Source organism: Oryctolagus cuniculus, chromosome 8 (assembly GCF_051225735.1).
Source record: "Oryctolagus cuniculus isolate XC-2025 breed Fujian yellow rabbit chromosome 8, ASM5122573v1, whole genome shotgun sequence".
NCBI lineage: Eukaryota > Metazoa > Chordata > Mammalia > Lagomorpha > Leporidae > Oryctolagus > Oryctolagus cuniculus.
Window position 1 is genome coordinate 77,152,076 of NC_142874.1, and position 18,000 is coordinate 77,170,075.

The window sequence follows — 18,000 nt, forward strand, 5'->3', positions numbered from 1 at the left end:
AGAACAGGGCACTTTCTCTCTACCATGGAGATCTGTCAAACTCAAAGGTTGGTCAATTCAACTTACTCTTTACTACAAGGTATGAATCCATTAAAATACAAAGAAATATAGGTATATTTCTCTTTGTTCTCTTTAACTGAAATCCAAAGTTTCTTTAGGGATTTGAGAATAAAGAGAGATAGTGAGCTGCCTGTTCTCATAAACTAGACCACAACAGGTGATTATGATGTGCATAATTACAAATGTCCAGTATGATATTGCAATAATTAAAGGCCTTGTTTTATATCCCCCAAACCTGTTTTGATAGGAAATATTGTGAAACATGTTGCATATTGCATATAATTTTAATGCTACTATGATAATTTAACGTTAGTTTTTCCTGATCATTTTCAGCCATTGGGCATAACCATTAGTACTTTGTTCACAAATATAAATGTTTGCCTCTTTTGGAAACTCCTTAATTTTTTTTCAAAAGATTATACATGAAGAAAAATATAACAAGAGAAAAAAGTTATAAAATTTAAGGAAATTCAATGAAACCTGCTTTCTTTTACTAATGCATTTATTTAAAATACTATACATTTCAAGAATAATTCAGAATAATGTATTTTTACTGAACACCATAACATGTTTTGATGTTTTTAATCCATAAATATATGTCTTGATATTTATCATTTCTTAATAGATATCCTTATAATATATAGTTTACCTAAATATACAACAGCATTGCTTTATATGCACAAGGTACCTAATACTTATTTGAAGTATTTTATACCCATAAGGATATGAATAAAGACAGAAAATCTTCAAAGACCTTAGAGATTAAAATGGAAAAAATAATGAAAGTAACATTGTGGGACCATATCTGAGAAGTGCCAAACTGTGCTCACTGTGTTGACCTAAATTTTGGACATGCATGCAAGGAGAATGTGTTACTTTCCAGCTCTGTGCCTCCTCATATTTTGGACTTCAGGAACAATCTTGCCTCTGGATATGTGGATTATAAAGATTCCTAAATCTATAGCTCTTTTTTGGGAAATACATTTTCCTGTTGCTAACTTCTGTCTTACAAACAGATTACCAAAAAGAAAAAAAATCCCCAAGAGAATATCCAGTCAAAAGCACACTGCTAAATTTGCTCTTGCCTCATCTTTGCAAATCAATTCTTTAGCGCAGGAGGGAACCTCAAGATTCTGCGGCTTTCTTGAGCCTAGAATCTCTAACATCTTTAGGGATGAACTGTATAATAGTTATTGTTCTGTCTTCCCTTGCATTTTCTCAAAATTTAAATCTTTGACTATTTGGATCCTCTTGCCTTGTGTATTCCCCAAACTCCTTTGCAAACCCCAATAGTGGAATCTATCTATCTCTTCTGTATAAACAATGAAATTTGTCTACATTACTCCTATTGGAAGTAAATATTACTAAAATTTAATGTACTAACATATACTGTTACTACTTTGTATTTATGTGGTGAATGGAGTATTCTAAATGTAAAGAAATCTATATTTGCCTCAGGAATAATCATTAACCTAGTTACTAACAGTATACTCAATAGTGCTGTTTTATAACTACAAATGTGTGAAAAAATATGGAAGATATCACTGAGAAACAGTATCAAAAATGGTTACATTAGTTTTGAAGTTACTTTTAATAAAATACTGCTCTTCTTCTGTAACTTGAAATAATTTCCTAACAAGGTGTATTTGCTATCCCAGAGACTTGTTTAGGAAATAGCAATAATTCTTCAACACAAATTTTAAAAAATGCAATTTCATTTTTCCAGTCATAATAGTATCTGCAATATCAATGAGATAAATATACATGGTTTTATACCAGTGTTTCTGTATTCATGCTAGAAAATTTCATAATGTATATAAAATGATAAGGAAGTTCATTTTTCTCCTTTACAAAACAGATTACAATATCAAGAGCTTGTTGATTAATATATTTTAAGAAATAGTCTCTAAACATAATCTTGTTCAGACTTTTTATTTTTTGATAATTATCAACAAAATTAATATATACTCATTTATAATATTTGTCTATTTTTCCTATTTCATTGTCCCTTAGCTGTTCAAACTGGATAATCTGTGTATTGTAGAATATATATTAGTTACACATTGTATCCACCTAATTAATATTTTGATTAAAAAGTTGTTTTATAAATACCAAAAAGAGATAGAATGGAAAGTTTTCTAAAGTGGTGTCCAGAAAATTGTCTCACTTTGGCCAAATGTCTTATAAAGTTTCATATTGATTTTGTTATAAGAAACATTTGATATTCTGAGAAGAAATCAATAGGAAGCCCAAATAATTTAGATACTATCTCTCAAATCAATACTGAAATATACTGCTTTCCATTAGATATTTGTCATGACAGTTTAAAGACAGTATTTTATGGTTTACATTATTAATTTATATAAATTGATTGTAAACACAAAGTAGTGATTTTTACATATATTATTTTAAAAATATAGTTACCTAAAGTAAGCTGACTTAGGTTAAAATAGGTGCTTCTCTCTGGATTTTACCTTTTCTTTTAATAAATCTCTCTCAAAATAAGAGAATAACATATCTAAGCATTTATAATTTAATGTATTTTAGTAATTGAAAGGAATTTAAACTTGAATAGCATATCAATAGGAAAGCTAAAAGTAATATAAATTATTAAAGTCATCTCAGATTAAGGTGATCACATTGAATTTTAATATTTGGTCATTATTAACAAATGTTTATTCCATTAAACAAAACAGAAAGCAACTGAATTAGTGCATAAATTGGCAGTCACTTAAGATTTGACTTGTTTAGTGTAGGACAATTTATTTGTTCAGTCATTTGTATTCTTTTTCTTTTTTGCTGTTCAAAGTTTATTTTGTTATATAGTTGGTATGATACTTGAATGACTGGTTGTGTTATTCATATGCAAATCTTTCTTTTTATATTAAATGGTAGAGTATACTACTTATACATATAACCCACAAAATGAGATCCTGTAGGACTTTTATATACAAGACATACAATATTGTGTATATCCAATATTGGTTCCCAGAATGTGACTGATTAGGAAAAAAGCTAAGCACATTTGGTGAAGGAACCAGAAGGTATATAGAACACTATAAACGGGTGTCTAGTGGCAAGGGCAACTGGAGCATATGCAACAGTGGCAACAGAACCCCTGAGGTGGTGAACTTACATTAACCAGTCTAGGATGACACAAGATAAGCATCATTCAGCATCTGGATATAGCCACAGAGATTTATAAACCATTCCTATTTCTAACTATAGGAACTTGCTGTCTCTTTTTTCCATCCCCAGACCATCATGATATCACTGCTTTAATTATGGATCAGATGAAAAAGACAGCTTGCACAACCTACAACTAAAACCCTGGTGTAGCCTAGAGAGTGACAAAATAGTCTCAGATGTAGTGAAGGTGACTCTGATTCCTGGTGAAGAGACCCATTTGAAGCTAAATTTTGGGAAATCCAAAAAGAGCCGCATTTTTTTTTTCCCAGGCAGAGCTAGACAGTGAGAGAGAGAGACAGAGAGAGAGTTATAGACAGTGAGAGGGAAACAGAGAAAAAGGTATTCCTTCCATTGGTTCACCCCCCTAATGGCTGCTACGGCTGGCGCTGCGCCTATCTGAAGCCAGAAGCTGGGTGCTTCCTCCTGGTCTTCCATGCAGGTGCAGGGCCCAAGCACTTGGGCCATCCTCCACTGCCCTCCCCGGGCCACAGCAGAGCTGGGCTGGAAGAGGAGCAACTGAGACTAGTACCCGGAACCTGGGGTACCGGCGCCTCAGGCGGAGGATTAGCCAAGTGAGCCATGTTGCCAACCCAAGAGCTGAAATTTTAAAGTCTTCTATTATTGAACCACTTCACTGTCTGGGCTACAACAGGGTTTTAGTTGCATTTAAAGCTTTAAAACTATAGATATGGAGAATAAATCTCCATACTGTGTTTGCTAATTTATAGACATATGAAGACATATATGAGTCACAGAAAACAAAGAAAGAAAGCACACACACACATATGTGACTTACCTATAAAGCCAAAATCAGACTAACCTAACATATAGAGATTTTTTTTTTTTTTGACAGGCAGAGTGGACAGTGAGAGAGACAGAGAGAAAGGTCTTCCTTTGCCGTTGGTTCACCCTCCAATGGCCGCCGCGGCCGGAGCGCTGCAGCCGGCGCACCACGCTGATCCGATGGCAGGAGCCAGGTGCTTTTCCTGGTCTCCCATGGGGTGCAGGGCCCAAGCACCTGGGCCATCCTCCACTGCACTCCCTGGCCACAGCAGAGAGCTGGCCTGGAAGAGGGGCAACTGGGACAGAATCTGGTGCCCTGACCGGGACTAGAACCCGGTGTGCTGGCTCCGCAAGGTGGAGGATTAGCCTAGTGAGCCGCAGCGCCAGCTAGATTTTTAGTTTAACTTTAAAAATTAAGTTAAATTATGTTATTGTAAAAATTAAAGGAAAGAATAATTAGGAGTTGAGGAAGAGAGAGATTGGGGGGGATAAGGAACCCTAAGGAAGACATCATTCTTTACTCCATGCAAACCCTTAAGTGGAAATTGGAAGCACTTGCCTGCAATTCTTCATTTTACTTTTTGCTAAACTTGCCACAGATAATCCAGCGGCCCAGCATGCCTAAATCTGGGTGCAGAGTCTTCAGGGCATCCCCAGCAACAATCACTACACACACACACACACACACACACGAATCTCCATTCTCCCCAATGGTCCACCAATGACAGCTTAACGGGTGAACCCTCAGCCTTTTTCCTTCAGGTAACGGTACTAAGCTGAATCCAGACTGCAACCACTTCCGATAACACAGCTTTTGAGAAAACCGCTTATCTTCCAAGTGACATAGGTAAAGATACACAGTGGATTGGAAACAAGAAGCAATCTGCAGTTGGGTTTGTATTTGACAGAATTATAGGAGTGGTGAATTTCAAGATGTTCATGTTATGCTGGACCAGATTAAGATGGGTTTCTCCCTCTTGCTGGTGCGCCCCAGCTGTGAAGATCACAATCATGGAGTCTGCAGTCACACTGAAGTCTCTTCCAGAGACAAGTTTGGGGGTTTTAAGCAAAAGGCTCCCATGTTGGAGATCCATCATCTCTCCCTTCAGTATGTCTTCATGACATCAACAAGAGCAAGCCCATCTGCTACGTCACCTGTTAAGATACTCATGGCACAAAATGTCATGCCAAACAGTACCAACCCCTACAACTCTGACCTCATGTTGGGGACACGTTCTCCCTCAGAAAGTTGTGAATCAGCTGGTCCTTGAGAGCTGCCATTTTGGACCTAGAAGCAAAAGGAATAGGAATCGGGTGTCACGCAGGCAGGGGGGAGCACAGCAACGGACACCACTCCACAGCAACAGCTCCCAGTGATTAGCTTTCTGTCAGTTCATTGTGATGAACAAGCTCTGCTAACACAAATGTATGTGGTGTTCTCAAGTAAATCTATTTAACATGTTTGGATAAATAAGTGATACTCAGTGCAATATCTGAAGATTCTGGAATGCAAAAAATACAATTTCAATATGAATTCCTGTCTAACAGTTAGTTATTAGAAAATGTTTATGATTGAGTTTACATTATACATAAATAAAAATTGGTAAAAAGAGAAACCAATATTAAGAAATTATTTAATAAGTATTTAAATAACATAATGGAAATACACCAACTTCTGAATGTGAATCACAAACTACTTTAAAATCTTAGACTAGTTATTCAGCATTAGAAACCATGATGCTATTTAAAATTAAAAAAAATATATTTTCATTTTACTTGAAAGGCAGAGAGACAAACAGAAAGAAAGGGGTCTTCCACTCATTGTTTTACTCCCCAAATGCCCACATCAATCAGGCTGGGCCACGTCAAAGTCCATCTTGGTCTCCCACATGAGTGGGAGTACTCAAGTACTTAAGCCATCACCGGCATGAGCCGGAAGCTGGATAGGAAGTGGAGGAATCAGGAGTCAGGAACTCTCATTTGGGATGCAGGCATCTCAAGTGGCTTGTAACCACTGAATCAAATGCCAGACTTCTTCAATACTATGACTGCAATAATGTCATTTTCCTCAGAGAGTTTGTGTAGGGATTTAATGAAATAATGTAATATTAAGTTGTTAGAGGCCGGCGCTGCGGCTCAATAGGCTAATCCTCCACCTTGTGGCGCCGGCACACTGGGTTCTAGTCCCGGTCGGGGCGCCGGATTCTGTCCCGGTTGCCCCTCTTCCAGGCCAGCTCTCTGCTGTGGCCCGGGAGTGCAGTGGAGGATGGCCCAGGTGCTTGGGCCCTGCACCCCATGGGAGACCAGGAAAAGCACCTGGTTCCTGCCATCGGATCAGCACGGTGTGCCTGCCACAGCGCACCGACCGCAGCAGCCATTGGAGGGTGAACCAACGGCAAAGGAAGACCTTCCTCTCTCTCTATCTCACTGTCCACTCTGCCTGTCAAAAAAAAAAAAAAAAAAAGTTGTTAGAATATACCTTAGTAAATAGAAAGGTTTTAAAAAATATAGGTTAACATTCATTTTTAAATTATTTTCCTTTTTTAAAGGAAAATATCTTGTCATTATTTTAGAAATAGCTGTTTCTATTATACTTATCTACCACAGCTTTCCAACTGGCTATTGATAATCGTAATGAAAAAGTTTCTTCTTAGGAATGATTGTCAAATAGTCTTACATAATGTAAATGATAGTCTCAATATTGAAATTTTTCATTCACATAATAATTTGTCTTCTGTGCTTGTATCATCTCGGTGTATTTTGTGAACCTGGGCAGAGGGCATTTGGGCCATAGGCAAATTGAAAATATTTTCCATGCTCTTTGTTTCTTAGAATGATAGGAAATATTCATGACAAGGATCCTTTGTATAAAGTAGCATTTTCAACTACTATAACTGCTTCTCATTCACTGATCATCATTTGAGACACAGTAATTACATGGAGTACATCAATCCCTAATTTTGGACTGACAGGAGCTTTCAACTTCCCATAAGTCTCTTCTTGACCTTGGGAATGTATATCTGATTCTGTATTAATGTGTATGTATGTAGAAAGATAGATGATATGTGATAGATAGTATTTAATTTGAAATGTGACTTTCTTAATATTTTTCTAGTAAAATCATTTTTTATTTTTTAAATTTTAATTAGTATAAAGAGAATAGATTTCATGTATTTCATAGATACAATTCTAAGATAACCCTATTTCTGTTCCCCCATCCTCTCTGCCACAACCTCCTATCCTTCCTTTCTTTTTATCTTTAATTTTTGCAATAACATAATTTAATTTTAAAATTTAAGCTAAAAATCTCTATGCATTAGCTTTTCTGATTTGCCTCTATAGCTATGTCATATATGTGTGTATGTGTGTGTGTGTTCTTTCTTTTTTTTTTCTGTGACTCATATATGTCCTAAGAATTCTAAATTAGCAAATGTAGAATGGGGATTTATCCACCAAATCTATGGTTTTAAAGGTATAAGCATAAAAGGAGAAAAATTCATTTCAGAACTCTGAGAAATCATAAAACCAACTCTCACAGTTCAGATAATTATAAGATCAAAATATATGGATTGAAGAAGGGTAGCACCATTGATAGAAGAGAACAGTAACTTGTAGCAAAAAATATGAAACTTATTAGGACTGTTTAAACAGAAAATCCAGAAACAAATCTTGAAAAAATTTAGTACAGCAGGAAAAAAATGAAGGAAATACAAGAGGATGTAATATGGATATCATTGTCTTAGTCTGTAGACCCCTCAGTTCATCTGATGGGACATGGCTTAAATAGTCAAAATATTACTTTCTCCCCTTTATTTAGACTACTAAAAAAACAATTTCTGTGCACACACATTTGACAGATTTTATTTATATCTATATAACACTCAATAACTAGATTATTCAATGGTCATTAATAATCTTTTTTTGTCCTGATTACATGAGGTGGTGCCTGATACACAGTGTATTGGATACATTATTAAGTAAGGTGAATTCAAAATGAATCCTCAGGGTAGATATTTGGCCCAAGTAGGTAAGACACTGATTAGAAAACTTGTGTGTCTTACATCAGAATAACCAGGTTTGACTCCCAGCTCTGCTCTCACTCCTAGTTTCTTAATGATCTGTACACTGGGAAGCAAAAGTGATAGTTGAAGTACTTGGGGCCCTACAATGAACAAGGGAGACTTGGATAGTTTCTGACTCTCGGGTGCAGCCCTGCTCTGTGTGGGCTTTTGCAGGCATTTGGATGACAGCTCTCCCTGTCTCTTTCTCTCTCTGTGCCTCTCTACTTCTCAAATAAATTACAGAAAATTAAAATTTGATTCTCTGTCTATTTTACCTGAGAAACTTAAGAAGTTTCTATATTTTTAAGGAAGCAGACAAAATAATAAATGAAAACATGTGCATTTTACTAATAAATATTACAACAAGCAAAAACAGAGTATGGTGAGGATGGTACTTGAAGTTTAATTATACTAGCATCGTTGACTGGCTTGAAAATGAGAGGTTCCAGACACCAAACCTCTGCTAATGATGAAATCTCTCCACAGGCTCTGCTGTAAGGGAGGCTGTCTCTTCTCATCATTGCACATTGAGAGAAATCCTCACTTGAGCTGGCAGCCCAATACCTTCTGGTTAATTCTGTTGATTAAAAAGTTTCCTCACCCAGAGCCAAAATTTACTTTCCTAAAACTCTTATAAAATAACTAATTCTATCTTTCCAACTATATTATTTGTATTTATAGAAATAATACCACAAAATATATAATGTAGATATGTGAAAAATGGAAAAATTATAAATAGAGATACTACACATAGTCTTTTATTTGTTAAAGATTTGATAAATTTTCCAAATTTGTATAAATTGTTTTATAGCTTAGTTTATATACATATATACACACATGTGACCCTGTATATGTAATTTCTCAACATTAATGTAAAAATAGGCATTTCCACTTTGTATTTTTGTTATTGTATTATTCTTTGTTACATAATTATCAGTAATGCTCATTCAGAGATTTCATAGTGTATCCATTTTCTGTCTCCACTCTTGCTCAGACCATTTCAGGATTTATTATTGCAGAGAACTTTTGCTTCACAATTAACTTTTTCAGGATAAGATATGGCTTCTTTATAATTTAATCTCTATTACAAAAGTACTCCTTGTGTCATGAACAGTCACTGTTCTTTGTTCAGGAATCTTGGAATGCATAATTCAAGAACATTTTGAAAAATGACATGAGAATATCTCCTAGTGTAATAAATAGATTGAAAGAACAAATATAATCAGGAATACTGGTTGGGAATTGACGGTAGAAAATAGAGAAGGTTGCCAGATATGAATGATAATTTATTTCTGCTTTCTGAGAAGAGTTAATTTGTTTTAATCCTAGAGTCCTACCAGGCAGTCTTTGTCTTGTGCTATGTGCTCTCAAACTTGCCCTAGGAAAGCATTCTTCCTTGATCCTGAGCAGTAGTTCTGGAATGCTCTCCAATTTTACTTCTTGGAGTTCTGTGCTGTACTCTAATCTCAGGAAGTTTGCAAGGCAACCTAGTTGAATGTACATAACAATAACAACAGATCTGTCTTCTTGCAACTCAATTACATTATTAGAAACAGCCGAAGGTGACAAGAATTTAATTGATTAAGATTGACAGTAAATCTTGGTTAGTAATATCCTTACATATCAAGTTTTTTTTTAGGACAACATCTATAAATAGCCAGTAGGCTGTGAACAAACAGCCGACACAGCAAGTCACCATGGAACAGAAATGGCACTGAGACTGAAGTTGAAAACCTGTGTTTGAATTTCAACTCTCCTCGACAGTGGGTAGAAACTGAAAATGCAGCAGGGAAAACATTACTGGTACAAAATCCAAAGTATTTTGCATTCTAACCAGTGGAGACTCAGAACAAACACATGAACAAGTGGACAAGACAATGACAGATATGGATCAGTCTGTGAAGGAAATAAAACAGGGGTATGATAGGGAACTATGTGAACTGTAAATTGTAAAGGCTTTTCTTTCTCCCTCCCTCCCTCCCTCCCTCCCTCTCTCTCTCTCTCTCTCTCTCTCTTTCTTTTCTTTTTCTTTTTTCTTTCATTTTTACGGGGGTGACATTTGAGTTGAAATCTGAGTAATGATAGGAGACAATCATCCCAATTGATATGGAAAAACATTTCAGGCAGAAAGGAAAATGTGTATCCCTGAAAGAAAACAAGTCTGGCAATTTGCAGAACAGTAACAACAAAATAAACTGGTCTCCTTAATCCTGATTAGCTAGGAGCTCTTTGGATATCCAGTGAGGTTAGGGGAGGAGGCACATGGTTGTGCAAGTATCAGGCAACATCTTGTAGAGGACAGTGAAGTTTGGATTACACCAAGTAAATGATGAGCCATTGGAAGGTTATCAGCAGGGTCTTGTGCTGATTTGATTTACATTTATAAAAGATGATGTGTGGTCATAATCCAAAACTCAACTGACTGTAGGAGGTAGGCACATGGCATTTTGAGTGAAGTGAATGTGCTATACACAAATTAAAAGATGCTGTAATAAACTGAAGGGCACATTCTCATTCTGAAGAATTTACACTAAATTAAAATCTCCAGGCTAGATACGGTACTCATCTTCCCAGTTTGTATAGTTGTCTTGCTGTTTGAAAAATAAATTGTAAGGAGGATGGATAAAAACACAGTGGGTTGTGTGTACAGCTAATGAGAGGTATATTATTTTACAGTTTCAAGTTGGAGACAATAAACCTTGGATTGGATGTGTGGAAAACAGAAGAGGAAATGTTATAATTAAGTGTAGTTCCAACACTTTTGGACTGACCATGCTGTTCTTGATGTCATTTTCTGAAACTGAAGAGAAAATAAAAAGAAGAAACAAGATATAATTTCCTTTTGGATAATGCTACATTTGTGGTAAGTATCAAATTTCTAAGCAGAGCTGTCTTCAAGCAGTTGGGTGCATGGATATGTCTAGATTTCAGAAGAGGTACTAGTGTTAGGATATAATTTGAGGAATCATCTCTTTTGAGATATTGTTTAATCTACAGAGCCAGAAGAGATCTTCTGGAAAGATGTAGGTTGGTATCAAGGAATAAAAGCACTAATATTAGCAAGAAATGTAGAGAACATACATTCAGAAAAAGAGATTGTATGGGAGGAGCAATGGGCTAGGCAGAACACCAGCAAAATCAGAGGTAAGAAATAATAGAATAAAATATTTCAAGAGGAAGGGAATAGGTGATCTGAATGAAAGATTTGTAGCAACTTCCGTAATGAACATAAAGAAATACCAGTGGATTTGTCAACATGGAGTCTTTGGTAACCTTGATAATTAAGATAAGAGAAAATGGTTGAAGAAGGCAGAAGTTTGAGTGATGAGAACTAAAAACGGAAGAGGAGGTGAGTATATAGAGATAGAGAATACACCCACCACTTTAAGAAGTGTTATTTTGTGGGCTGTCATTTTGGTGCATCATGTTAAGCTAATACTTGTCACACCAGTGTTCCATATTGGTGTGTTGGTTTGTGACCTGCATGTTCTACTTGCAGTCCAGTGTCCTGCTAATGCACTTGGAAAGGCATCAGAAGATGGTCCAAGTGTGGGAGATCTGGATGGAGTTCCTGCTCCTGGCTTTGGCAGGACCCTTTCCTAGCTGTGTGGCCATTTGGGGAGAGAAACAGTTAATAGAAGATATTTATTTTTCTCTCTCTCTCTCTCTCCATGTCTATACCTCTTTCTCTTTCTTCATCAATCTTTCAAGTAAATTTTTTAAAAAAATCTTTTAAAAAGTTTTATTTTGAAGAGGGTTAGAGAAATGCAGAATAAATGGAAGGGTATCTATGGTCATAGCAAAATTTTCTTTTTCTTTGTTTTTAAATAATACTGGAATTACCTTTTATAAAGAACAACACTAGAACATTATAATATTGGGCAAGGAAAACAATTGCATAGTAAATAAAACATTAGCATCCTTAAAGTGAAAAGAAACACATATTTCTATTTCTGTAAAAGGAATAAGACAAAAAATGGTAAAAGGACCTGAATATTGTATAGGAAAGCAGGTTACTAAGAAAGTGTTATAAGGAATGTTATAGAGTGTTCTTTTGAGTTTTGTAGCCATGACTTAAAATGAGACAAATTGAGCTGATTATGTGATTTTCCCTAACTTCTTAGGTAAATCTACCCACAAAATGGAAAAACATACACATGGGTTGGTGTGCTCTATCAATAACCTAGGGTTGTCATAACAGAACTGGGTGAGTTAAGACAATGGAAATCTGTTGTCTATAAGTTCTGGAGAGCATAACTCAGAAATCAGTGTCAGCAGCTAGTTTTCCCCATAAAAACTGTACAGAACTATTTTTTTTTTCTTCTTCCTAGCTTCTGGTAGTTTAACTGCAGTCTTTGGTGTTTAACAGGTTGTGGCTGCATAAATCCAACCACAGTTTTTGAGGCCACATGGCTCTTCCCTGCATGACTCTGTCTTCCCATGGCATTCTTATAATGGCACCAAGTATTTAGAGGCCCAACTTATTCCAGTATGATCTTGTCTTAACTAATTACAATTCAAATGAACCTATTTCCAAACAAGGCCATATTCTGATATATGATGGTTGAGGAATTCAACATTATTTCCTATGGGGCAACACAATTAAGCCCACAACATCTGAATTAGTGTTTATGCCAACAGAATATTGATGTCCAATAAGCAGGGAGTCAGTGAGGCACAAGGAGCTAAGGAATACCAACACCTAAGCCATGTGCACTGCCTGAATCCCAGCACCTGCCGTGCTGATTCAACGTATCTGTAGACCTAGCACACTCCCTCCTTATGCAGCTGAGCCTTACTTTCCATCAGGCATCAGACACCATCACACATATTCTTGGATATCACCATATGTGCTGTAGCTCTGCTTCAAGCCCTATCTCTTTTGGGTTTTTAGTCAGATCCAGCTCTGAGTCCCACCGCCTTATTTTTTAAATATCACAAACCTAGCCTGGTGGGGTAATTCTCTCTCATGAGATTGCCTGCATTCATGCAAGTGTGGTGAGGTGAAGTCTCATTGTGGTTTTCATTAGAATTTCTCTGATGGCTAGTGATCCTGAGTAGTTTTTCATGTATCTGCTGGTTACTTGAACTTCCTCTTTTGAAAAATGCCTATTCAAGTCCTTTGACCATTTAGTAACTGGGTTTTTGTTTAAATTGAGCTTGCTGTGCTCTTTATAGATTCTGGATATTAATCATTTATCAGTTGCATAGTTTGGAAATATTTTCTCCATTTCTATTGTTTATCTCTTCACTTTGCTGAGTGCTTATTTGCAGTGCAGAAGTTTCACAGATTGGTGCAATCTCATGTATTCATTTTGTCATTAATTGCCTGGGCTTCTGGGGTCTTTTCCAAGAAGTCTTTGCTTATGTCAATGCCTTGCAGAGTTTTTCCAATGTTCTTCTACATTAATTAGATAGTATCACATCACAGATTTAGATCATTGATCCAATTTTAATTGATCTCTGTATAAGGTGTGAGGTTGGGATCTTATTATAAACTTCTGAATACAGAGTTCCAATTTTCCCTGCTTCATTTGTTGAAGAGACTGTTATTGCTCCAGGGATTGATTTTTGCTCCTTTGTCAAAGATTTGTTAGTTGTAGATGCATGGATTAATTTATGCAGTTTCTATTCTGTTCCATTTGTCTACATGTCTAATTTTGTGCCAATACAAAGCTGCTTTGATTATAACTTCCTTGTAGTATGTCTTGAAATCTAGTTTTATGATGCTTCTGGCTTTTGTTTTTGTTGTTTGAGATTGCATTACCTATTCAGGGTCTCTTGTGTTTTCATATGAATTTTAGTATCTTTTATTCTAGGTCTGAGAAGAATGTCCTTAGTATTTTGATTTGTATCACACTGAATATATAAATTGCTTTTGATATAGTGTATATTTTTATGATATTAATTCTTTTAATAAACATTGAAATTTTTTCCATCTTTTTGTATCTTCTACTTCTTTCTTCAATATTTTGTAATTTTCATTGCAGAGATCTTTCACCTCCTTGGTCAAATTTATTCCAAGGTATGTAGATTTTTTGTGGCTATTGTGAATAGGATGATCTTATAAATTGTTTTTGCAGCTATGGCATTGTCTGTCCATTCAAAGGCTATTCATTTTTTGTGTATTAATTTTGTAACCTGCAACTTTACCAAATGCTCTTAGGAGTTCCAATAGTTTCTTAGTGGAGTCTTTGGGTTCCCCTATTTATCGAATCATGTCATCCACAAACAGAGATAATTTGACTTTCTCCTTTCCAATTGGTATCTCTTTGATTTCTTTAGCTTGCTTAATGGCTCTGTCTGAAACTTCTGTGACTAAACTGAATGGAGAAATTGGGCATTCTTGTCTGGTCCTAGATCTTTTTGGAAATTCTTCTAACATTTCCTTATTCAATATTATGTATTCTGTGGGTTTGTCATATATTGTCTTGATTGTCAAATATTCTGTTATACCCAATTTACTTTAAGTATTTATCTTAAACGAATGTTATATTTTATCAAATGTTTCTCCTCATCTATTGAGATCATCATATAATTTTATTCTTCAGTTTGTTAATGTGATATATCACATTTATTGATTGAATAACATGTTTAACAATCACTGCATACTAAGAATAAATACCACTTGATCTGTGTGAATCATCTTTCTGATATGTTGTTGGATTCAATTAGCTAGTATTTTGTTGTGGATTTTCACATCTTTATTCATCTGTGATATTGATCTATATTTCTCTTTGTTGTATCTTTTTCATGTTTTGTGAATTAACGTGATGCCAGGTTCATATAAGGAGTTTAGGAAGATTCTTATCATTCAATGATTTTAATAGCTTGAGCAGAATTGGAATTTGTTATCTAAAGATCTGATATAATTAACCAGTTAGCCAACCAGTCATGGTTTTTCTTTGTTGGGAGGACCTTTAAATAATTCAATCTCTGTCTTGGTTAATGGTCTGTTATGTTTTGTATGTCTTCATGATGCAGTTTGATCTATTTTATAAGTCTAAGAATGTATTTCTCCCAGATATTCTAATTTGTTAGCATACAACTGTTTGTAGTAATTCCTGATGATTTGTTTTATTTCTGTGGTATACATTGCTACATATCCTTTTTCATCTTCAATTTTATTGATTTGGGTCTTCTCCATCTTTTTCTGGTTTGTTTGGCTATATCAATTTTTTTTTTTCAGAAAAAATAGCTCTCCATTTCTCCAATTTTTTGTATTATTTATTTTGGCTTCAATTTAATTTATTTCTTCTCTAATTTTAATTATTTCTATCCCTCTATTCATTTTGGCTTTGGTTTGTTGTTATTGTTTTTCTAGGTTCTTTAGATGTATTGACAGCTCATTTATACTTATCAAATGTCTTGATGTATGCACTAATTGCTATAAACTTCTCTGTTAACACTGCTTTTGCTGTATCACATAATTTTTTTGATTTATTTTATTTATTTGAAAGGCATAGTTACATTGAGACAGAGGTAAAGAGTGATAGAGAGGTCTTCCAACCACTGGTTCACTCCCCAGATGGCCGCAATGGCCAGAGATGTGCTGATCTGAAACCAGGAGCTTCTTCTCAGTCTCTCATGCAGGTGCAGGTGCCCAAGGACTTGGGCCATCTTCTACTGCTTTCCCAGGCCATAGAAGAGAACTGGATTGCAAGTGGAGCAGCCAGGACTTGAACCAGCACGCATATGGGATGCCAGTGGTGGCATTACCCACTATGCCACAACTCCAGCACTACATAAGTTTAATATGTTGTATTGCCATCTTCATTAAGTTCCAGGAATGTTTTGATTTCCCTTTTGATTTCTTCCATGAACAAATGATCATTCAGAAGCATGTTCTTCAGTGTGTTTGCATATTTTCTAGAGATTCTCAAGTTGTTAATTTCAGGCTTCATTCCATTGTGGTTAGGACAGATACATGATATGGTTTCAATTTTTTTGAATTTACCTAGACTTGCATTATGGCCTAGCATATGATCTACTCTAGAGAAAGTTCCATGCACTGATGAAAACACTGTTCTTCAACTATAAGATGAAATGTTCTTTAAATATCAGTTAGATCCATTTGGTCCATAGGATAGATTAGCTGTACTGTTTCTTTGTTGATTTTCTGTCCAGTTGATGTGTCCATTGATGGAAGTAGGTGTTGAAGTCCCCCATTACTATTGTATTGGAGTTCATGTCTCCCTTCAGATCCATTAACATTTGTTTTAAATAGCCACATGCCCTGGCATTGGGTGCTTATATATTTATTATAGTCACATCTTCCTGTTGAATCAATCTCTTAATCATTACATAATGTCCTTCTTTGACTCATCTAACCATTTTTGTATTAAAGCCTATTTTGTCTGATAATAGAGTGGCTACACTTGTTTCGTTTTCTGTTACAATGGAATATTTTCTTCCATTCTTTCAGTTTCAGTCTGTGTGTGTATTTTTTGGTGACATGTGTTTCTTGTAGGCAGAAAATTGATGATTTTTCTTTTTTAATCCATTTAACCAGTATCTTTTATTTGAGAATTTAAGCCATTTACATTCAAGGTTACTATTTTTATGTAATGATGTGGCCCTGACATTTTTCTGTAATTTTGTTTGCTTTGGTTTTCCTTTGTACTTTTGCTAGATTTCATACCTTCAGACTTTCAGAATGATGATTACCTTCCTGTGTTTCTGTGTGTAGCAGATCCTTAAGCATCACTTGTAAGACTTGACTAGTGGTAAAAAATTCTTTAAATTTCTGTTTATTATGGAAGGTCTTTAGTTCACCTTCATTCATAAATGAGAGCTTTGGAGGTACAGTATTCTGGATGGGTTGATAGTTTTTTCTTTTAAGACTTGAACTATATCTTTCTATTCTCTATTAGCCTGTAGAGAATAAGTAGCCTGAGAAATGTTATGAGTCTAGTCAAAGATCCTTTAAAAGTAAACTGGCTTTTCTCTCACACACATTTTAGAATTCTTTCCATGTATTACTATTGAAAGTTTGACTACAATGCATCATAGTGAAGATTGTTTTTGGTCGTGTCTATAAGGAGTTTATGTGCTTTCTGTATATGAATGTCCCTTTCTTTCTCAAACTTGGGATGTTTTATTATTTCTCTGAATGGATTCTAATCTATTATCTTTCCACATTTTCAGGACCTCCTAAGACCCATATGTTATGTTATTTGATAGTAATTCATAAATCTCAAATATTTTAAAAACATTTTTTAAAATTTCGTAATCTTTTTCTCTTTTTTTTGGTCTGAAATACTACCAAAGATTTGTCTTCTAGCTTGGATATTCTTTCTTGTGCCTCACCAAATCTTTTCTAAGGTTTTCCACTGTGTCTTTTTATTTAACATATTGAATTCTTCACTTCTAATATCTCAGTGTGATTTCTTTCACAAGTCTCAATCATACAGGAAAATTTAACATTAATTTTATGTATAGATTTATTGAATTTATGAATTTGCTCTCTTTGTTTATGAATAAGCACATGAACATTTTCTGAATTCCTTTTCAGGTATTTCATCAATCTCCTTTACTTCAAATCTAATATTGAAGTGTTGCTTTGTTCCTGTGAGAATCATGTCTTTTTATTCCTTTTTCTTGAATTTTTGCATTTAGTTTTAGGCCTTTGTGGAGATACTTGTTGTTTTGTGACCCACTGTAATGGATTTTATGTTTATACTGTGCCTCTGTGGTTTAGTGTAGTGTACACTCTTTCAGTGAATACCCAGAGGTCATTTCAGTGCTAATTAGGGAGAAAGAAAAAAATCCTTATGAAATGATAGACTTTGGACTCAGAGGCTAATTCAATTTCTGATTTTAGTATTTGCCATAAGTGAAACTTTATCCTTTGTATTTTTCAGGAGAAATCCAAATTAAATTAGCTCAAGCTTAAAGAGAATTATTA

At 35.1% G+C, this 18,000-nt stretch overlaps 1 pseudogene; it reads right to left on the reverse strand.

Annotated features, from left to right (window-relative positions):
• Positions 1-4,472: 4,472 nt before the first annotated feature.
• On the reverse strand, positions 4,473-5,313 carry LOC100351177 (L-lactate dehydrogenase A chain pseudogene; annotated as a pseudogene).
• Between the last annotated feature and the right edge of the window lie 12,687 nt (positions 5,314-18,000).